This window comes from Sus scrofa, chromosome 15 (genome assembly GCF_000003025.6).
Source record: "Sus scrofa isolate TJ Tabasco breed Duroc chromosome 15, Sscrofa11.1, whole genome shotgun sequence".
NCBI classification, from domain to species: domain Eukaryota; kingdom Metazoa; phylum Chordata; class Mammalia; order Artiodactyla; family Suidae; genus Sus; species Sus scrofa.
The window spans coordinates 42,259,765-42,283,011 of NC_010457.5; the positions used below are offsets into that span (position 1 = coordinate 42,259,765).

The 23,247-nt window shown below is 37.2% G+C and overlaps 1 protein-coding gene across 12 annotated transcripts in view; it reads left to right on the forward strand.

Annotated features, from left to right (window-relative positions):
* TENM3 (teneurin transmembrane protein 3) overlaps positions 1–23,247 on the forward strand; it is a 2,583,558-nt gene that overhangs the window by 441,575 nt on the left and 2,118,736 nt on the right. For all 12 annotated transcript variants that reach the window (XM_021076354.1, XM_021076353.1, XM_021076364.1 and 9 more), the window contains exon 3: positions 3,528–3,564. The gene's annotated coding sequence lies outside the window, so the exon portion shown is untranslated. The remainder of the gene's footprint in view (positions 1–3,527; positions 3,565–23,247) is intronic.

The following is a 23,247-nucleotide window of genomic DNA, read 5'->3' on the forward strand; positions in this document are numbered from 1 at the left end:
TTCCACATCTTCAATTATGGATTACATCAAAAGTCTGTCAACAGGCCTGCTTCATCCACTGCAATCAACCACCATACTGCTAACCTGTTGATCAAAGTCAAAAGCATGAACTCAAACTTCCTTTTAAAAATCATCTTTATCTTTCAGTTAAAAATAGTAGAAACATCTTAAACACAGCACAAGGCTGTGGCCCCTTCAGCATTACTTCCTCTTTTCCTCTAATTCAGCCAAGGTGATGTGCTTAGTAATACTCCAGGCTCTTAGCTTCCCCCATGTTTCTGCCTTTTGTTTGCTTGCCACTGATTAAATTCCCTCACCCTTAAAGAGTCACACTTTCACTTCAATCTCTAAAGAAGGGAAAGTACATTATGTTGCTCAGCCTCAACAGTGCATGTGCAATACTCTCACACACACACAAACACAAGGAGATGAACTTTACCAGTTTACTAAACATCTAAAAAGAAGAAGCCTATTTTGAGGAACCTAAACCCATATATTCAGCTCTTTATTTACCCATCTCAGTGGAGGGTTCACTGGAAAGCTGATTGTCTGAGGGAAGTCTGCTCCTTGTAATAGTGCCCAAAGAGGACTTCTGTTGATCTGAGTATGAAGAATGCAGACAGCTCTTAGAAGTGCTGAAAATCTACCTCTTAACTGTCTTTGTATCCTGACAGTCGCCAGTGCGTTCAAGTGGAGGGTAAATGTCAGCAGCTGCAGCCTTGGGTTGGAAGTGAGGTTGATGACTGTGAATATGTTGATGGCAGAAAGAGAAGCTGATAAGAGACTGGGAAATGACAGCTCCTGGCCAGTACAGAAATTAGCCAAAGTGGCATGTAACTGGCATCCCTGATTTGGGCTGTTGTCCAGCTGTCCATAGCCTTCTAAGTGCATTGCATACTGTTCTGACTTTTACTTGAAAATGTTTAGGGTTTTGTTTTGTTTTGGATGAGAGCTGCTTGGTGGAGGAAAAGAACACCCAGGATATCTTACGTGTTAACTTTGTATAACATGGTATGTGAGTAACCATCAGCTTTTAAAGTTCATTAACTTCTTAGATGTTTTCCCTTTAGTTAAAGTTGGGCTGCCCTTAAACTTCTCAGCATCCACATAAATGCTAAATTTTTCTTCACAGGGTGGGTGCAATATGCCTGGACTAGCTCAGACCGGTCTTGGGTCACAGACAATAGCATCAAATTTACTTAAGGCCATCTTTGAGTCTCAAAAATGCCCCCATTTAGACAGTAGATATTACGTTCACTCTATTAATAGGGGAATAAAACAGACTTCAAAACTACCTGCACTGCTTGAAAAGAGAAAATGAACAAAACCCAATTTCCGTTTTGCAGAAAAAAACTCAGGAGTATCGAAAGACTTTTCAGGGGGAAAGTGTTTGAGATCTGTAAGTGAGGTCAAGGGTCACTCAAGTGAAGGGACTCTCTCAGCTTTCACACTTGCTAAGATCCTGACCTGAGACTAGGAAGATGGTGGCTGATTAAGGAGCAGAAAAAATGGTCAATATCTGCAGTGTGAGGAAAGGAGGGTGTTATGAGGAATTAGATTAGAAAAGTCAGGGAAAGTCAGAGCAACAAGCCTCAGAAGCTATGCCAAGGATTTTCAAATTGATTCTATGAGCAATGACAAAAAATATTGCCGTACGTAAGTGATGCTAAAACTGTATTCTATCTACTTATAAAACAAAGACTACTCTGACATCTCTGTGGATAATGGATTAGGGTTGGTTTTGGTTGTGGACCTCAGTGGAATGGTGCAGACCCCTTAACGAGATGAATGACAGCCCTCATGAGGGGTTGTGCAAGTTTAGCTCCAGTGGTGGTTGTGTGGGAAAGTCAATTGTTTATTCTGGAGAGTTAATGGGAATCAAACTTTTTTTTTGTCCTGAGTGCTTCCATTTATATCAAAGCAAAGAGAGAACTAGAAATCAATCTGTGGCAGGTAAATAATGACATTGTTTTCTTTACTCTTTTTTTAATTAAAATTTTTATTATGTTATCATTGACATATAACATCGTGTTAGCTTTAGGTGTACAATATAATGATTGGATATTTGTATTCATTGTGAACAAACAGTATTTGTCTTCCTCTGTCTGATTTTATTTCACTTAACTTCATGCCCTCAGGTTTCATCCGTGTTGTTGCAAACAGTTGGCATTTTTAAAAATAGGTTTTTAGGTTTTTTGAATTAAAGGATAGTTGATGTATAATATTATGTAAGTTACAGGTGTACAATAGAGTAATTTACAATCTACTATTAATCAATTTGCCTGGAATTGCTGAGAGAGCAGCTTCAGAGAGAGCAGTTGGTCTGTTTGCATTGAGCAGACCAGACCAACAGGAGAAAGCGGGGGGCCGGTGGGAAAGGAGGGTCTTCCTGGGGGCACAGCCTACCTCTGGAGCCATGAGCATTATCAGAGCAGCCCTCTATCCACCTTAGAGCACCTCTTCCCCTCTCCCAATCTGATCAAAGAGTCTGTCTAGGACCAGAGTGAGAAGCAACTTTCCTGTCCTGACAATTTAACACTCAAGTGAACTCAGATGAATTTACAGCAGGAGCCACCTCTGTGTACAAATGAGTATCTAAATGTTACCAGTTTTGTGAGCCTTTGGATCTTAACTTGTTTTGAGGATACAAATTAAACTCTGTTAAAATAATTTTTCCTGTACCTTGAAGCACCTAAATATCAGTATGTGTGACATACAATAGACAGTAGCAAAATAGGGCATCTGTGTAGTCTTACATATGCAGACATAGTTCCTAAGGAAAGTATTCTTGATATTTTTCATTTTCGCCTCTGTGAAAACTAATTCAGGTCCTATGGGAAGGAAAGTATGATCAAAAGACTTTCCTCTGCTGCTACTGTGTCTCCAACTATATCCTAGCCTCTGATTAGGATTAAATGTTATATTGATCCAAGCCAGTTTTGTTTCAACTACAATCTTGGCTGCATATTGCATGGAACCATGACTATTTCATCTCAGTGATATCTGTGTGATATTGTAAATAAAAATCTCTTGGACTTTAATGTGTTTCAGTGAAAAGTAAATCAGAAGCTCAAATCACTAATGCAATACACGAAAAGAATACATCTATTAATAACTGCTATCTGGTGGTATTTTATTATATTTATTTAGTAGAAAGAAAATTTGTTATGACACCTAATCCTTAAAACTATTGTCATAGACATTAATTTACATGCATCTCATTGTAGTCACTGAGGGGAAAGTACTGGAATCTACAGCCATGACCTGGATAATGTCGCCTGTAATTTCGGTTTTTGCTCCCAAACATGAAACTTGTTAGCTTTTGTGGTTTCATTGCACATGCACTGAACAGAAAGGCACTTAATTATTACAACCAAGGAGGATTCTAATTTTTTAGTAAAAAAAGAAACTCAATGAGATGAAGAAAAAGTTTTTAAAGTTCGCCTGTAATTTTGCTTTGTATAGCAATGTATCATCCTTTATATTATTTACTGGAGACCAATAAATGATATGCTTTATTTTAACAGGCAATTTGCTGCCAGAAGTGTGTTTTTCTTCCAAAAGGTAAGTGCCTTTTAAGAAATATTACATAAAATTATCATGGTTGCTGATTTATAGCTTTGAAGAGCCTATTAATTTTAAAGTCTCGTGGCTGACAGCTGTGTTGTTCAAAGGCAAGGATATATAGTATTAATTATCTTAAGCCCCAGATTATTGTTCATGGTGGAGACACTGCATATAAAGGACAGACTGGCACATTTTCCCATTTTAGTAGGAATAATTAATTAACCTGGTGACTTTAAAAGAAATAACTGTTGAAGTGAAATACAAAGAACAGAGCTTAGTTTTGTTACATTCTTTCGGTTCTGGATGGTTTTTGACAATTTTCATGGAAATTACCAGCCAATTGGGGCATGGCTGTAGTTCTTGTTAATGGTCTTTCTTATTTGTTTGGTTGGTTGGCTTAGTCATTTTGAAAGTGAAAAATGGTTATAGCATCACAATAGCATTGGACGATAACACTATGTATTCTTAACTTGAATACATACACAGTTTTAAATTTAGTAATACATATTGAGTTTAACCATGAGTTAAATTTTATTGCAGAGTCAACCTGGTATTTAAATTTTCAAGAATCCTATGAGTTTGAAAAGTAAACAAAATGCTTAAGTTTATAATATACTCTATACTTAACTCTGTAACAGGAAATGACCAGGTTATTGGCTTGTATCCCTGCTTGCCCTTCTCAAAACATTCAGTCAGGCAATGGCATCATGACAGGGTTATTATTTACTGTGTACCTGGCATAGAGTCTGTTTCTTTAAAAAGTCATGGCCTTTGTCTTCCAATGATGCCCTTCAGCAGCTGCCATAGCAAACACTGGTCTCTATTATTGCTCTTGGTTCCAAAACTTGGTTGTTTTTGTGTGTTAGTCAGCTACCATCAGTTTTCCTTTTGTATGTGTGAGTGCTGTAGCAAGAGAGACTCAGTGGCTTTGGGGCACTGAAATTGGCTGTGGGTAGTAGTAAATGAGTACATTTATGTGAAATTACATTGTTTTTTTTTATTTTATTTATTTATTTATTTTTTAATTTTCCCACTGTACAGCAAGGGGATCAAGTTATCCTTACATGTATACATTACAATTACATTTTCCCCCACCCTTTGTTCTATTGCAACATGAGTATCTAGACAAAGTTCTCAATGCTATTCAGCAGGATCTCCTTGTAAATCTATTCTAAGTTGTGTCTGATAAGCCCAAGCTCCCGATCCCTCCCACTCCCTCCCCCTCCCATCAGGCAGCCACAAGTCTTTTCTCCAAGCCCATGATTTTCTTTTCTGAGGAGATGTTCCTTTGTGCTGGATATTAGATTCCAGTTATAAGTGATATCATATGGTGCTTGTCTTTCTCTTTCTGGCTCATTTCACTCAGTATGAGATTCTCTAGTTCCATCCATGTTGCTGCAAATGGCATTATATCATTCTTTTTTATGGCTGAGTAGTAGTCCATTGTGTATATATACCACTTCTTCCGAATCCAGTCATCTGTCGATGGACATTTGGGTTGTTTCCATGTCCTGGCTATTGTGAATAGTGCTGCAATGAACATGCGGGTGCACGTGTCTCTTTTAAGTAGAATTTTGTCTGGATAGATGCCCAAGACTGGGATTGCGGGGTCATATGGAAGTTCTATGTATAGATTTCTAAGGTACCTCCAAACTGTTCTCCATAGTGGCTGTACCAGTTTACATTCCCACCAACAGTGCAGGAGGGTTCCCTTTTCTCCACAACCCCTCCAGCACTTGTTATTTGTGGATTTATTAATGATGGCCATTCTGACTGGTGTGAGGTGGTTGAAATTACATTGTTAAGATCAGAAAACTCATAAATTACCACTCTTTGCAATGCTTAATAGTTGTTTCTTTAAAAGGTTTGTATTTCCATGGTCCGGTGATGTTGGCATATTAGCCTGATTTACCACTTGCTAACCGACATACCAGGTTAGTTAGCAAAGAAATGCATTTGGAGAAAAAACACTGTACCTTTAAAAGTCCTGTGCTGTTATGGTTGGAGCCCATGAAATTGTTAAATAACTGACCAAGAAGTATTTTTAAAAGTGTTGTGGTCTGTGCACATGGGTCAGAAGAAAAAGAATTTTCCAGATTCAAAGCAAGGTGAAAAAAAAAAAAAGTTTATTGAGGCAAGAGATGCTGTTAACACAGAGGGCTGACATCCTGATGACTGGGGAGAGCCAACCCCAGGTGTGTGGTCCTATCTGTTTTTATAGCCCAGAGAGAGAGGAGTGACCTTATGACACACCTGTTGCCCTGCTAATTGGTTGGGGAAAGATGGGGCCTTGCAATACACTTGTTGGTTGATTGGGTGTGTACAAGGGCCCTATGGCAGTGGGGTGAGGAGTGGGCCACATACTCTTCCTAGTAGAGGCAAGAAGGAGTAGGCCAGGTTTCTCAAAGGTGGGGTGGGGGAGCGAAATTACAGTGAAATGGGTGGGGTGATGCTAAGGTCTGGTAATTCTTGTCTTGGCCAGAGACGTTGAGTTCTGTGTCCTTGAAGGAGCCCTGAAGTCCAACAAAAATCACAGTTCATGGAGTTCCCATTGTGGCTCAGAGGTCAACGAACCCAACTAGTATCCATGAGGACGCAGGTTTGATCCCTGGCCTTGCTCAGTGGGTTAAGGATCCAGCATTGCTGCAATCTGTGGTGTAAGTCACAGACATAGCTTGGATCCCACGTTGCTGTGGCATAGGCCATTGGCTAGAACTCTGATTGGACCCCTAGCCTGGGAACCTCCATATGTTGTGGGTGTAAGCCTAAAACAAATAAACAAAAGACAAAAAAAAAAACACAGTTGAAATTCTCCCTGTCATACTTGGCATTAGCCATGATAAAATTACAACAAAGTTTGTTTAATGTCTAATCTTAACTATATAAATGTATGATATACAAGTTATAGTCAATGTTCATACCACATTGCACCAAAACAACCAGAAGTTAACTGTTCAGACATTTTCCAACTCCCCACCCCCTCAAACACTGTGGCAGAAAGAACACAGGCTTTGGAGTGAGTTAAAATTTACTTATAGACATCGCTCTAGCATTTACCATATGAGCAACCTCAGGCAAGCTACTTAACCTCTCTGAAATATTTTCATGGTTTTACAAACTGAATATCATAATACCTATGTGGCAAGACAGCTGTAAAGATGCCAGAAAGTGATTTGTCATTTCCTTGCTTTTTAAGAGTAAATCTCACATGCACAAACTCCTATCACTCTATCTGATAATACAGTAAATCTGCAGTGTGTTTTCTTGTGTTTTGATGCTTTTGTATATGTCATCTTGCCTTGGCTCTGCTTTTGTGTATGTCAGCTTTGCCTTGACTCTGCTGACTTCGTAGAATATTGACTTTTTGAAAGTAAAGACACAGTATCTTGCTATACTCTATGTAAAAATGTTATTCTATTCTGTTGGTAATGTCCAAACCCAGAGTTGCCAAACAGTCTTTTCTGAACACAAACAACTCTTATTTTATAATAGTTCTTTATATATCTCAAATACTTGCCTTTCACTGTTCCTACTTAAGTTTCTCAATTCTCAGATTCAACCAGTTGCAGATTAAAAACACTGGGGAAAAAAATTCCAGACAGTTTCAGAAAGCTAAGCTTGCATTTGCTGTGCACTGGCAGCTATTTACACAACATTCCCATTGTGTTGGGTATTAAAAGCTATCCAGAGATGATTTAGAGCATATAGGAGGGTATGCGGTAGGTTGTATGCAAATACTGCACCATTTTCTATAAAGGACTCAAGCATTTGTGTATTTTGGTATCTGAGGGGTTCTGTAACCAATTCCCCACACTGGTACCAACAGACGATTATATGCTGATGCTTGGAACCAAGGCTCTGTTTTTACTTCTTATGTTCTGTTGTCTAGGAAAGCATGTCCAGTTGGCAATGCTTTCTCTTAAAACACTGCTGGGTAATTGGATAGTTAAATAGCTGAAAAGAGTTCAATAGCCTTCCTTGGTAATATTTACATTTTAATGAGCTTTTGTAATGGTCTAACCTAAAATGCAAGGAAATACGATGATCTCTGTGGCAGGGGGAATAATTTGAGGCCATTAAGTCTTTGCTGGGCAGCCCTGTAAACTATAAAAAGTAGGGTTGCTTCCTCCCCATTCTAACTGTACAGCTTCCATGGACACACATGACTTCTTATTCATATTTCCTCTTTCCCCTCTCTCACTGCTGATAAAAAAATGAACCTGACAGAGATTGATACCCAGGCCTCTTTTGAAAATTATAAAAGCATTTCCCCCCTCTATCCATTTTAAGTCTCCTCTCTTCTGTTTTCCAACCCCCTATGTTTTATTAGTTTATTTTGAAATCTTAAGAATAATACATGTTTTTAATTGTGTTTTTACTTGTCATATCCTTGAGACAAACAATTCCTTTAAGATTGGGAAGTATTATATCTGTGTTTCTGATCAGGAAATAGGTTGAAGTGATTTGGCCAGGCAGAAGTGCAAAGTTGGGTTAATGCTCAAGGTTCTAACACCCAATCCAGTCCAGTTAGGCAGAGATTACTCTGTCATGGAAAAGCAATTTATACACTATTTTTCTTCTGTGGATGTATTCATATGCATGGAAATAGGAGAAAAAAGAAAACCAGACAAAATGTACTGCATGTGGTTATGTGATTCAACTTATTTTCAATAAGCCAGCCTCACCAGGCTACTTGCCAAGATTAACTCATTGTTGATGGGGAGCTTGAATTTTTTTTTTTTAATAGCAAAAAGCCAAAAATGAAAACACCTTACAAATGATAAATGAGATATTCATTTTAAAATAGAATTCTCTACTTGAATAATGGAGTATATATATATGACACGACTAAGTTTTAGACATTAGTAGAAGGCCCTGCTTGCTACATTTTGTAGGACACAGTTAACTGATTCTGGCAAGATAAAAAAGGCAGTGGATTCTTCTGGAGAAATTTTTAAATGTCATTCCAACTGCTTTTAATAATGAATTGAAAATCATTGATTCTGTTGATTTTTATCTCAAAATTTTATGTGGATTTGTTTTCTATTCTTACTAAAAAATGACTGCTAGGTTCTTAGGGCTTCCAAAAATACCTTTTTTTCATCTGAGTTCTTTTATCTACATGAGTGTAATGGTCCAAACCTTTGCTTCATTCTTCTTGAGCCAACACTTAACAGTTTTACCCATCATAACACAAATTTTCCCCAATTGGACAAATGAATGTTTTGTTTCATCAGCTTCTTGATTTTTTTTAACAATAATTCTATATTTTTATAAATTCAGAGAGTGAGGTTAAATGATCATGAGAGTAGGATCATTTGTGAGATAGTTGTCCATGCAGTGAGTTTACTGTGGATTATAAAATCTGGAGGTTAGAAGCTGGGAAGGACCGTGTGTGTATGATGATGATTGCAGCTTTCTTTTTACGAGAAGCATTCAAACCTAAATTTAACCTTTCTGAGTAAATATCATGTCATTTTTCCTAGAAGATTGAAAAAAATCTTTTTTCTTATATCTGGAATGTCCTCTCTTTCACACAATTTTTTAAAAAACTTACATTGTATACTATTGTTTTCCTCACCCTATTCAATGATCTCCCTTTTGATTTTGATCATTACTCACCTTCATTTTCAGTAACCGTGATATCTGAGAAACATTGTGTCAGTATCTTTGTGCTGTAGTACTTCTTTTTCATTTCTGAATCAAGCTCTATACTTTATACCTTCCACTTTTTGACACATTTTCACTGGCAATTTGGTCATTAGCTTAAGTATGAGATATGAGTTTATACCACGATTTTAAAAATATTTATAGTACAAAAAGCCAGATATTTTTCTCAATGAGTTTCATTCTGGGTAGAATAAGACTCTACATTCATTCCTTTTCCCTACATATTATCATTTGTTTTTATATATTTACCTTGAAGTAAATAGATGCTTATCTCACTCAGCTTTAGAGAAAGATTCAGAGGAGTGCCTGGACCACCCCTCTCCTCAAAATTCCCAATGGTTGGAGTTTCCACTGCTGTGCAACAGGGTCAGTGGCATTTCTGCAGCACCAGGATGTAGGTTCGATCCTCAGCCTGGCACACTGAATTAAAGAATCCTGTGCTGCCACAGCTGCATTGTAGGGAGTCAAGTTGAAAAACAAAACAAAAAAATAATTCTCAATGATTAATTTTGTTCATTTAAACAAATACAACCCATATAAACACTTTATGTCAAAAATAAGTACAGGTATTAAAACATCTGTAAGACGAATATGGGTAAACTTCTCTTTCAACAGTGAAATGTTCACTGAGAAACAGTACCAATTATTGGCCAGTGGACTATGGTGAATCTAAAGAAGAAAAAAAATTCATCATAACCCAATCACAGCACCCCCGGAGATAATTAACGCTGACATTTCACTGTATTCTGCTACCTTTTTTATGCATCCTCTTATACATAAAAATTCAATTGCACCTGTGCAGGTATATTTCAGTCTCTTTCTTAGAGTTATGGATTTCCCCAAAGGCATCAAGACCTCACTTGCCCTCTGGCTTCTTTGGGTTGAGTGAGTGAGAGAACTGAAAGAAGCTCAGGCAAGAGGAGAGTCAGAATCAGGTTTTTATTTCCATGACTCCCTCTTTCCAAGGTGGCCTCCAGCATCCTCAACTACAGTTGAGTTGCACTCCCTGAACCTTCCCCAGACACCTCTCTGGGTTGAGTAAATTCTCCTTCCCTTGTCCTTGTTCACACTAGAATGGTAATTCTTCTCCTGTGGAACCCGTGGGTTTTGTGACCAAAACACATCTTGGCCAATTGTGCCTTTCTTAAACCATCTGAGGATTATCCTCATTCCAGCATGCCATCTGTTTCTTGGTGGGCACTGATTCTTACTCTACTTCATACATGATTCTATTGACTGTTTTTTATTGGGCTCTTCAATATGTCTTTCATATCCTGACATATCTGTTTTTCCATATTCTATTCTGTTTTTGATTTTTCATCCTTAGTGACAGTGCCCTGTGAATACCTCTGTAGATATGACTGTCCTTGCCTATCCCCTTGGGGTAAATTCTTGGAAGTGAACTAATACAAGTCATTTCCAAACAGTACGTTATTATTAGTGCTGCAGATTTATAATCAAAGAAACACTCTCTTGATCATTCTTTGGCTCTACCATCTCTGTGGTAACTTCAGACAATTCAGCAGCCACTTTAAGTCTTACTATTTAGGGATGAGACACTGGATCTCCAGGCTCTAGAATTTCTTCAGTATACCTTCTAAGTTTTGATTACTCAGAAGGCCATCAATCTACTTCTCTTGATTAGCAAATGCTAATCTTTTACATCTTGATGCATAGAAACTAGGCCAGGTGGAGCCATAGAGGCCCCTGCTGGTAACCAGAGGGCCATTCAATGCTCTGAAGGGTGATCTGCTGAATATTCCTTGATTAGCATCTGCCCTGGTTTAATTCATCATGGGTACCAGTTCTTCCCTATTCAGCACAGGAAGTTTGCCTCTCCTGAAAGAGTAGCAGAGTAACTGAGAAAGGACACCAGCCAAAGAACACTTGGAGATAAAATTATGAACCATGCTGAGTATTTGCAGAATTAATAAACAGTGCCCTTTAGCAACTTCATGTTTATGAGTTGAATGATTCCTTCAACCTTTTTTTTCCCCACCCACCCACAATAATAAAACACTGCTTGTTGTGGCTTCAATAATATAAATGCCCATTTTTATATTTTTCAAGAGCTGAAGCAGTTGAAACACAAAACAAATTCAGGCTTTTGTTTTTCTTTTCGTTAAAGAGAATTATAAATTTCCTACAACTCAAGTACTTTCATTGTAACTAGAATAATGACCTAGGTGATACAAAAATTGTCACCAGAGTTATCAGCATGTTTTTACATCTTGGCTAAAAGCCCAGAAAGAATAGATTTACAGAATGAAATCTGGAGTGTTTTATAAATATTATAAATACTTTTCTCACAGAGGAAAATGTGTACTTGGAGACAGCAACTCTTACAAAGAAAATGTAAAATTTTCATACACATCATTCTCTCCAATAATCTCTCATCATGTCTATGACAGATTAACCAAAAAAAAAAAAATCACTGTGCCTGGAAAACAAATAGTATACAAAAACAACTAAAATACATTTTTTTTCTTCATGACTTTAAATGTTTTATGTGTGCTTTTCGAACTTAGTTTCCTCAAAAACTGGCCATCTTCGGAGCTATTTTTTGGAGGGGTTCATAAATTTTCTGAGCTTATGGATAAGTGTTTGTCTTTGAGTTTTCATTCTATATTTTTTAAATGTTGATATAATACTGAGATCCTAATTAATCACCTTATACTATTGATCGTCAGGCAATTTCAAATTGTGCTGCTATAATTGACAGAAATCATGGGAAGAGAAAGAGAATGAGAGACAGAAATCTCATTGAAAGAATGTGCTGGAGTTCCCGTCATGGCGCAGTGGTTAACGAATCCAACTAGGAACCATGAGGTTGCTGGTTTGATCCCTGGCCTTGCTCAGTGGGTTAAGGATCTGGCATTGCTGTGAGCTGTGGTGTATCCCGCATTGCTGTGGCTCTGGCTTAGGCCGGTGGCTACAGCTCCGATTAGACACCTAGCTTGGGAACCTCCATATGCCATGGGAGTGGCCCAAGAAAAGGCAAAAAGACAAAAAAAAAAAAAAAAAAAAAAAGAAAGAAAGGAAGAAAGAAATAATGTGCTAAAGTTAAGTTAAAGCCATTTGAAGCCCAGAGAGCTTTAGTGGCCAAAATTTCAGTGTATTTAAAATGTAAAAAATTTTTGGAAGAATTGGCACATTATTATATGACAAATAATAACAACATAGTCATGTAGAATTGCCAAAAATCTCTATGCCAAAACTCAGCAATGTGGTCACTTACCAGTGCAGTTTAGTTCCATGCAAACAAAATCAGTAATAATAAACCTGTTATTTTGAATTGTATAGACTTTACAGTTTAAGTAATGTTTGTTTTAAAGTCATAAGGGCTAATTTTCTGTTTATACATAGGTAAATAATACTAAGATAAAAGTAATTTAAATCAAAAGTAGGTGTTTCTATGAAAATTTGTCTTAGTGTATGATATATTCTTTACTAAGTTTTGAGAAACACTTAATATCGGTTGTTCTCGTACCACTCAGGATCAGAATTGTATTCTTTTTGAACTATGACTGTTCCCCACCACTAATTTTCCCATGTGTTCAGATAGCCAGTAAGTGTGGAGGTTAAATGGTATTCTGTTCCCTGAAATTAACTCATGAATTTGTGTGGAAAATGTGGGTGTTTGTTATGATAAATACAAATATTTCTCAATAAAACATGAATCTTAACTGTAGTATCTAGAAATCCAGAACTATTTTATAGAAAGCATAAGTAACCAAATAAACAAGTATGCTGCTTCACTGTGAACCACAAAGGAATTTGGAATATGATTAAATTTCTAAGCACATTGAGACCAAAGCTTATCAAGGTGTGAAGAGTTCTTAGATTCATTGTTGAAAGATCTGCTTGAGGATTTCTAGGTCCTTCTTGGCCTCTGGTTTCACTGTGAGATTCAGATACTTTGCAATGTTATTCCTTATTAATGAGCATTGCATGTGATTATCCACTTACTGTGTATCTCAGAAGTGCACTGCGTTTCTAACATTTTGCCTTCAGTCTATCAGTCAATACTATACCATCTTTCTTGACATGGCTAAAATAATCTCTGCAAAGATTTGTTTTCACTTTCTTGACAGTTTGCATTTTGTGTGTGTGTCCAAAGTTCCATTGGCATTTGATGCCCCTCCTTTTAGCTTAGCTTCCTAAATGTTAACTTCCTCCTCCTTAGGATGACCCTTTGCTCCAGAAAGGGTGTTGGACTCAGGATGTTAAAACACACCTTGCTCATTTCAGCCTGTGTTCTATGACTCTTCCTGTGACCAGGCTCTAACTATATTAGCCACCTCTGAACCCCCGTTTTAGATAATGTACAGATCATTGATTTTTCATTGACCGCGTTTGCTGATATTTGGAAATGTTTTTTGTATCCCTCCAATTAGAAAATAAATTGGGGGAGAGAGGAATTTCATGTCATATGTAGCAGCATCTGAAATGATTTTAGCCTCATCATAGCACTTAATTACTTTTTGCTGCATTTAAAGACTTGATTTTTATTTCATATGTATTATATTAAATCTGTAATATATTTTTAATATATTAATACATTTATGTTAAATAGTGTTGCATTTTTTATATTCTATGCCATAATTGCCTACAATAGAATCTCTGTTTCCATAGACAATAGAGTAAAACAACTCCAAAGTATTTTGAAAGGAGTAAGGACCCAAGTTCTAAATTCTATAAGGAGTTTGGGAGTTTCAAATTAGCTATGTGATATTAAAATATGGGTGTTCCTTATAGATAAGCATCTCCATTTAAGAATCTAAAAATGACCTAGCTCCATACATAATTTAACCAATCCTCATTATTAAATTATGTATAAAATGCACAGACAAGGAAAAGTTGTTTTATAAAACTGAACTACTCTGTGACTACTTATATATTAATACAACTAACTTTCTGAGTACTTTTTATCTTCAATACAGATAATTTATTTGTAGGTATAAATCTGGACAGCTTCACATGTATTACCCAGAACACATAACAAAATTGTGACATAAGCTATTAATCTCTTTGAGGGGAAACTTTGTGACAACTCCCTGAAATTGATTCAGGCTTCACCTCTGTGTATTATTAGATAATGTAGGAAATGTTGACAGATATTCACATCGCAGAGTACTAACCACTGGAGGATCACAGCTGGGACAGATTCAGAACTGTGGTTTAGTCAGTCAAGTCAGTCCAAAATACTGCCTTTGGTGAAGACAATTTTTCTTGGAAAGCATGGTTCCCCTCTATGATGTCAGCCTTCAAAACTCAGAGGTTTTTTTTCCTCCACCAAAACCACTGCCCAGTTGCAGAAGGCCATTGATTTGCCTGATATTGGAGCATGGTAAGGCAAGTGGTGTAATACATTCATTGTCTAGATATGCTTTATTTCTTTGAATTGGCAGTTGTAGCTTCTCTCATGATATAAATACCCACAGAAGTGTGGACCACAGAAGTTTTACCTCTAAATGATAGCAAAACTGAATGAGAACAGTTTGTTCAGAAAATGAGCTAGAAAAATTGGTACGCAATTTGTTTGGAAGCTTTTGAAGAACAACAGGGTGAAATTTTTTCAAATACACCATTCCAAGAAAGCTTTTATGAGTTAATTTTTATAATAACACTTTAAACAAATCATTTACACAAAAGTAAATATACATTCAAAGAGATGTTGGCCTTTATAATTAGAGTTTAGCCCAATAAAATTGAGAGCATCATCAACATTCTTACAATTCCAGCATCGACTAATTAACATATTTATTTGTTTTGACACTTTGGGGACTCTTGCGATTGATTTAGGCAATAAATTGTACACTCTTATTTTCTTGCTCTCTTCTTCAGGAGAAAGCAGGGATAAAAGTGCTATTTCATTAGGCTCTGACCTTTATCATGCCTTTGCTAAACAACATCCTCGTTCGTAAAATATGATGGAAATGCCTTTAGGGTAGAAACAATGAATGTTTATTTAGGAGCTGGCTTTTGACCAATCTTTCTGTATCCTAAAGGCATAAATATTCTACACTAGAGCATTTCAATTTCCAGGCACATAGGGTTTTGTTCTCTACACATTTGTGAAAGGAGCAAGTATCTTCAGAACACTTTTGAGAACTCACTGGTCAAAGGCTCACTTGCAGTTGGAAGCTGCATAATAGGCATTTCTATCCCACCATGAAATGTTCAGTAGGTATAAATGCTGGGTAACTATCTTAAATTAAATAGTTAAAATAGAGAGGAAAGTGTGCTAATGACCTTAATATCCTACATCTTGACCAAGTGGCTTTTTCAAGGTAGGGGAAAGTAGGTTGAAAGGAAAATAACTTGTATCCCTGAAGACAGTCTTTGAGACCAAGTGCTGGAAGCTGGCAAGCAGTGTTGTGTGTGTGTGTGTGTGTGTGTGTGTGACTTTTTTTTTTTTTTTTTTTTGAGAACATTCTCTCTGTTGTCATTCTACTTTCCTGGGGAGGATTTGCTTGCCACACCTCTCTGTAGAATCACTGTAATAATTGAATGAACAGGTAAGTTGAATTATGGATGTTGAAGCCAAATCTTGATGAAGAGAACCAATGGCATTATTTTCAAAGCCCTGACATCTCCTTGAATGAAATGCTGGTGTGGCTTCCATGTTGTAAAATGCCCCTAAAACTCAATTTTTGTTGTTTGTTTTTGTTTTTTTATGATCCTGGGTTGCACTGGGTTGTCTGCAGCATTCACATCTCTAGATCACCTGTAAGTGAGAGGGATGGCTTGAGAAGTATTAAATTTTCATCACTTTCACTTCTCTGCTACTAATTTTAACACTTAATTTGTATTTATATTTAATAACTATTACATTTTATGCCCTAAATATTTTTATTAAAAGATTTTATGCTCATAAAACAAAGGGACTGAGGGTTTTTTATTTTTCTTTAATCTTTAGTAAGTGTTGTGTACCAGTAGGGACTGCATGAGTCATTTTGATTGTTATTAAACTTGTCAGCCCTGTTTGTATGTACGCTTTCTTCCTTTGAACTTGAAAACACATTAAGAGTGTTTTTAATGACACCATTCCAGCTATTTGCTATGATAGTTATTTGGATATAATCTTCCCTATAGTATAACTTCCCAAACCGAAGCTCTGCACCAACTAGTTTGCTTATTCTTTTCAAATATTCGTTGGTTGAATGAAAGAGTGATTATTGCTAAACAGAATTCACAGTCACCCACCTAAACCTTGGACTTAAACAATCTGTCATAAGTTCTTAACTATATCTTGGTGGTATGGATAAATGTTTCCAGGAAAGCTGGTTATGGGTGGATGTGAACAAAGTATGTGCATTAAATATGGATATTGGTTTACAAAACTAATTCCCTGTTTTAGGAAACAGAAACTAAGTAGTGGGGAGTGAGGAAGGAAGAGCCACAGAAACCATTCTGGGGTTCCAGGAGTCCTTTGATTAAGGTAAAATAGTTCCATGGAAGAAAGCAAGCAGCCCCTCCAAGCCCAGAGCATGACTGACAGCAAGGCAGTGAGATGGAAGAGTATGAAGGAAACTGTTATCGAGCATAGACAGATGGTCTGCTGTGTACAGGGCATGGTGCTGGTTGGAGGAGAGATACATTTTGAAGATGAGAGACTCATAATCCTTCAGGAATGCAGAATCCACGGAGAAAGGCAAGACCTAAGAAAACCTAACAATGGGAGTTGCAAGCACAGGGCTTGAGAGTCACTGTTGAGAGATTCGTGTGATAGCCATCCCAGGAAGCAAGAGGCTTGTGAGCAAGATATGACATCATGAATTTGAAAACTCTGTGTAACCTGCCAGGTGATGTGACAATGTGAGCTAGGATCATTGCAAGGGTCGCTAGAAAGGAGTCTAGGGTTTTCAGGCTAGCCCTTGCAAAATGATGAATGGCTCAGCCCTGGGAGGTTATAGATCTGACTACCAGTTGAATAACGGCAGGATGAGCTTACATGTGAGAACAGGGGGAGAAAGAGTCAGGGATTGTTAGTAAGAATTGACATTTTCTTCTTATTAGGCCTTCAGACAGAGATATTCACATTATCTTAATAGAAATTTATATTTAAGCTATAATTCTAATGACAACTCAATGTTCCCATAAACACTGTTAGTTATACTATAACTTATAGTTAGGTTTCTCAGCCTGCCCATAAGGCTGGTTACCTGTGTGTATATAAACCATATTATCTGTGTATTTGTCAATAGTGGGATGCTATTAATAAAAATATTTTAGGAATGCATCACCAACATAAACATATATATTTATAAATCTATTACTATGTATTTTTGTTACTTATCTATTTCATATATGGTAGTGTGCATTCATTAATTCCATCCTCCTAATTTATCCCTCTGCCACTTTGATAAAATATAATATCAAAACCAGCAATTGTGAGAAGAAGAGAGTATGTGTGTTTTATACTTGTATATTGTATGCCTTATAAAAAATAGGTAAAAATAGGAAGTCAACAAGAATAAGACCAAAGCTAGACATAAAGTTTTACTCTGCAATACTCCATGGATCATCTTGCACTCTAGATTTTGGAGTTTTCACCTCACCTTGACTGTTGCCTTACATTGTATGATAGATAGTACATAAATATCAAGTGTAGTAACAGAGGTAGTGCCACTAGAACACCCATATCCAGGAGTTCCTACTGTGGCACAGTAGGTTAAGAACCTTACTGCAGTGGCTCAGGTCACTGCAGAGGTGTGGGTTTGATGCTCAGCCCGGTGGATCCAGCATTGCTGCAACTGTGGTGTGGGTCACAGCTGTGGCTTGGATTCAATGCTTGGCCCAGGAATTTCTGTGTGCCTCAAATGTGGCCATTAAAAAAATCATTTCTTGCTTGAAAGACATAAAAGATTTCTTTCTGCCATGTTTTTGACCAGCAGACACGATGTCCTGTAGACATTCCTATCAGCTAGGTAGAGGACAAGACTTGGAGACCACTCCAAGTTTTAGCTAATTTTATGGTTTCAGGCAAGCCTCCAGCAAGATGGGGGAGGGTGAGAAATAAAAAAAAGGAGTGGAGGTCAGTCTCAGCAGGAGAAGACTTTCAGTCTGTTTCTGCAAGCACCACATGTAGCCAGCCGACAGGTGTATTCAAGATTTATCTCACCTGGGCAAGGCCTTAGTATAGTATTTGAACTTGTTCCTGTTTAGATTGTGCATTTGAACAGGTAAAGTACTTTATTATCCTATCATTCCTCTTTAGGAAAGGAGCTTATGAGAACTCTCCTACTTTATGTTGTAATCCAAGTTATACCATCTTCCAGTATTTTGTATGTCTGACACTATAATTTTGGTTTCTAATTCATTGCATGTTGAATAGTCCTAGCTTTTATATATAATTAAGATACATCTTCCTGATACATTCATGATTCAGATCATGTGCTTTAAATGGCATATTCCTGACCTATATATGCATGTATGTATATATATGTGTGTGTGTGTACACAGACATGTGTGTGTACTTGTACATATATGTGCATGTATACACATACACACATATATACATGGAATCTATATACATACATACACGTGTGTGTATGTGTATTCAATTCCATCACTAAAGGCGGAGCATTGTTTCTTTCTAGGTGCCCAGTAATGAAGAACATAATTTAAAAATGCATAATATCTGAGCACCTAATATAAAACTTGGTGACTATGGTTGATAGCACTGTATTATATATAATTGAAATGTATTAAGTGTAGAACTGAAATGTTCAGTGATGGGTGTTATTTGACTAGATGGGAGGAATCCTTTCACAATGCATATGCATATCAGATCATATAATGTTCACATAATAAACTATCTTATAATTTTTATGTCAATTATACCTCAGTAAAACTGAAATATTTTTAAAAAGGAAAATAAAAGATTAGGACTGTCTTTAGAAGTTAGAGAAATCATGGACTTCTCGTTGTGGCTCAGTGGTTAATGAACCCAACTAGTATCCATGAGGACATGGGTTCAATCCCTGGCCTCACTCAGTGGGTTAAAGATTCAGTGTTGCCTTGAGCTGTGGTGTATGTCACAGAAGTGGCTGGGATCCCGCATTGCTGTGGCTGTGGTGTAGGCTGGTGGCTACAGTTCCAACTTGACCCCTGGCCTGGGAACCTCCATATGCTGTAGGTGCGGCCCTAAAAAAAAAAAAAAAAAAAAAAAAAAAAAAAGAGAGAGAGAGAGAAACCAGAGACCAGAGTAGGGATACCCATAAATTGGCAACTAATTAGACTTTTTCATATGAAATATGAAGCCCTAGTAAATGATACAAATCTGCACTGTAAAATAGACCATTTAATTAATTGGCAGAAGGCAATACGGCCAGAAACCCAGGTATAGGTATTAAGCCTATGGTTTGGGACCTGGGAGCACTATTCATTCTAGGCAACCATGATCAGAAAACAGAACTTATGCATTTATTTCTTTCTCCACCCCCCCCCAGCAGTGTTAACTATAGTCATCATGACATTGTATCCCCAGTAGTTATTTCTGTTATTACTGGAAGTGTATACCTTTTGACTATTTTCTTCTATTCCTCATCTCCTGTCTCTGGCAACCAGAAATCTGACCTCTTTTACTATGAGGTTTTTGGATTTTTCAGATCCCACACCTAAGTGAGATGTACAGTACTCCTGTCTTTCTCTGACTTAATCCACTCACTATAATGCCTTCAGGGTCCATCCATGTTGTCACAACTGGCAAGATTTCCTTTTTTATGGCCTAACAATATTCTATTCTATAGATACCACAAATACTACTACTTCTTTTTTTTTTTTTAATCTTTTTAGGGCCGCACCCTCAGCATATGGAGGTTCCCAGGCTAGGGGTCAAATCGGAGCTGCAGCTGTCAGCCTCTGCCACAGCCATAGAAATGCCACATCTGAGCCACATCTGTGAGCCCATAGCAACCCTGGATCTTTAGCCCACTGAGTGAGGCCAGGGATTGAACCTGTGTTCTCATAGACACTAGTCATATTTGTATTCTGCTGAAAATGGGAACTCCTAGATATCAAAACTTCTTTATCCATTTACCTATCAATGGAAACTGAGATATTTCCATGTCTCATCTCTTGGACATAGTCTTTCTTTGAATATGCGGGTGTAGATGTCTCTTTAACATAGTATTTTTGTATTCTTCAGACATATTCCCAAAAGTGGAGGTGCTGGGTCATGTGGTGGTTCTATTTTTAATTTCTTGAGGGCCTTCAAAATCTCTTTTTGTAGTAGCTGCACCAATTTATAATCCCATCAGCAGTGCACAAGCGTTCTCTTTTCTCCATATCCGCACCAGCATTTGTTATCTCCTGTCTTTTTGATGATAACCATCCTAATGGGCATAAGGTAACAACTCACTGTGGCTTTGATTTACATTTCCCTAATGATTAGTGATGTTGAGTGTCTTTTCATGTACCTGTTGGCCATTCTTAAATTTTCTGTGGGGAAATGTCCATACAGGTCCCTTGCCTATTTTTAGTTGGATTGTTAGTGACCTTACTCTTGACTTGTGTAAGTTCTATATATTTTGGGTATTTACCCCTTATCAGATTTGTGGTTTATAAATACCCTTTCCTATTATGTACATTGTCTTTTCATTTTGTTGTTTTCTTTGCTGTGTGGAAGTCATCCATTTCTTTCTGAGTCAAATTTCATTCCTTAGAACTGGGGCAGTAAGACTGACTACCATGGCAGGGCCCTACTGTCGCAGATAAGAGATCGAATAACTGAACATTTCTGGAGGTTGTTCCTGTGGTGTAGACAATGATTGTTATAATGATTTGATTTGAACTACCAGCATAACTGTTACAATGATTTGAACTACCAGCAGGATTAAAACTAGGGATAGGAAAATAAGTAATTGTTTTGTGGAAATGAGTAATTCCCAAGGAGGCCAGCAGATCAGGGCTGAGCTCTCCTGTAGTCCAGAGAAGGGAGTTGCATACACACAACCTAACGCTCCTGCTCAGGGCAACACCATTGCTTCCTGGTATATCTTGCTTCTCTTTAGCCGTACACATGGGAGATTGCTTTCCCATCACATTTTTTTTTTCTTACTTTATTTTATTGCTTTTCCATCACTTTTTTTTCTTTACTATTTCTTACTTTATTCGTGACCAGGAAAAACTGAAAACACTTTAAAAGAGTCTAATAGAAGACTGTTCAAGAACTCCATCCGGAAATTGCTTCACAAGTTCCTCTGCTGTCATGTTCTGTGAAACAAAGACCCTAGCAGCACCCTCCCCACAAAACCTCCACATTGTATCAAATTCAGGTACAGTCCCTTCAAAGCATGCTCCACACATAAGAAAAAGACCTGTATTATTGCTCCCATGTTTCTTTAACATCCTCCTGCTCGAAGTTTAAATGTTGCTCAAAAAAACCCCATAATTTTCAGACCTCTACCAATCTCAGGAGTTTACTGTTAGAATCAGATGACAATCCCATGCATCAAACAAGTAAGCCTAGAAAACACAAAATAGAGGAGGAAGAAATGACAGACGATGCATGTTTTATAGCCTGTTGTTTAATGCCTTAACTACAGTATGTACTCATTTAAAGATACTATTTTTCTCTAGCAAACAGTAAAAACCACTGAGTCTTTATTTGATTGTTGTCAAATGTGGTGATCCCATCACAGTGATTTAAGGAGACAAAAATTGCAGTCTATCACCAGCTGGGTTTATTTTTCTTTTACACACTTGAAAAAAGTGGTCAATTTTTCAGTGAAAGCATCATCACACATGACCAACTAGCCAGGAAAATAAAACAAATGGGGAGGGAGTGACCAAAGAATCACATAAGGAAAAATAGCCAATTTGGAGTATATCAGATTTGTTGATTTGTGGGCTAAGTATAAGCTCTACCTCAATAATTTGTAAATCAAAGAAATAAGATTTCTGTTACTTATATAATAATTTGTCCTGTACTTTATATTTTTGTTATTTATTGCTATTTGCATGAATCTACAAGGCAAAGAATTCCAACTAGAAATTTTGTCTGTAAATCATAGCCAAATTGTTGCTAGATTGTGTCCTGAGCTATCTTTGATAATTTTTCAGTGTATGTCAGGAAGATAGGATATCCAGGTCAAGGTCAGAAATCTGAGACAGGTTTTCTAACATAGTAATAGAGAATGTCATCTTTGGGTTTGGCTGATGGTGGATGGGGAGACAATGCCCTTGAGATTGTGTCTTCCTCACCCCACCTTTTGATTGGTCAGATTTATTTGTTCAGGCAGAAAAAATCCAACACCCATTTCTGATAAAAACCCTTCAGAAAGTGGGCATAGAGGGAACCTAACTCAACATAATAAAGGCCATAGAATTATTTGTTCAGTCAGTCATCCATTCCTGTATCAATCCCTCCATTGATTTAGCAAACACACATTGAACCCATTCTGTGTACCAAGTATATTGTTAAAATGAAATCCTTGCATTTAGGAAATCCAAGTTCAGGTCTCTCAACAGCCTTCCTCTGGAAGGGGGAGAATGTCTGCTACCAATCCTACCCAATTCTACCTCCCTCTCTTTCAGTGCAAAGTCATCGAGGCTGAAAAGCAAATATGCCTTCTAAAAAAGTCTACACTCTAGGACCCATGAATAATTATGAATTCAGAACATTGATTTTGGCTTTGGCAGAATTCTAGTTTTAGAAAACTCTCTCTTGGGAGTTTACTTGTGCTTATAGGAAAAAAAAATGTCAAGTGCTATAAACTACTGTGAGCCTTATAATATAGCAAAAATACAGGACTAACTTTTCCCTTTCAATACAAGAATGTCATATGTTATTTGACCAGCTTAATTAATTTAATTATTTTCTAATGACACTGATATGTTACCAAAGTAATACAAAGAGATTAAACCACTTGCCCTCCTCCTGACACCTTGATTGTATCTCTATGGTAACAGATCATTGACAGTGCCACTGTGAGATGAAGCCAATTAAGATAAATAATGGGAGATCAGTGTGCATAGATCACTCTGAGCATAAAATTTTTA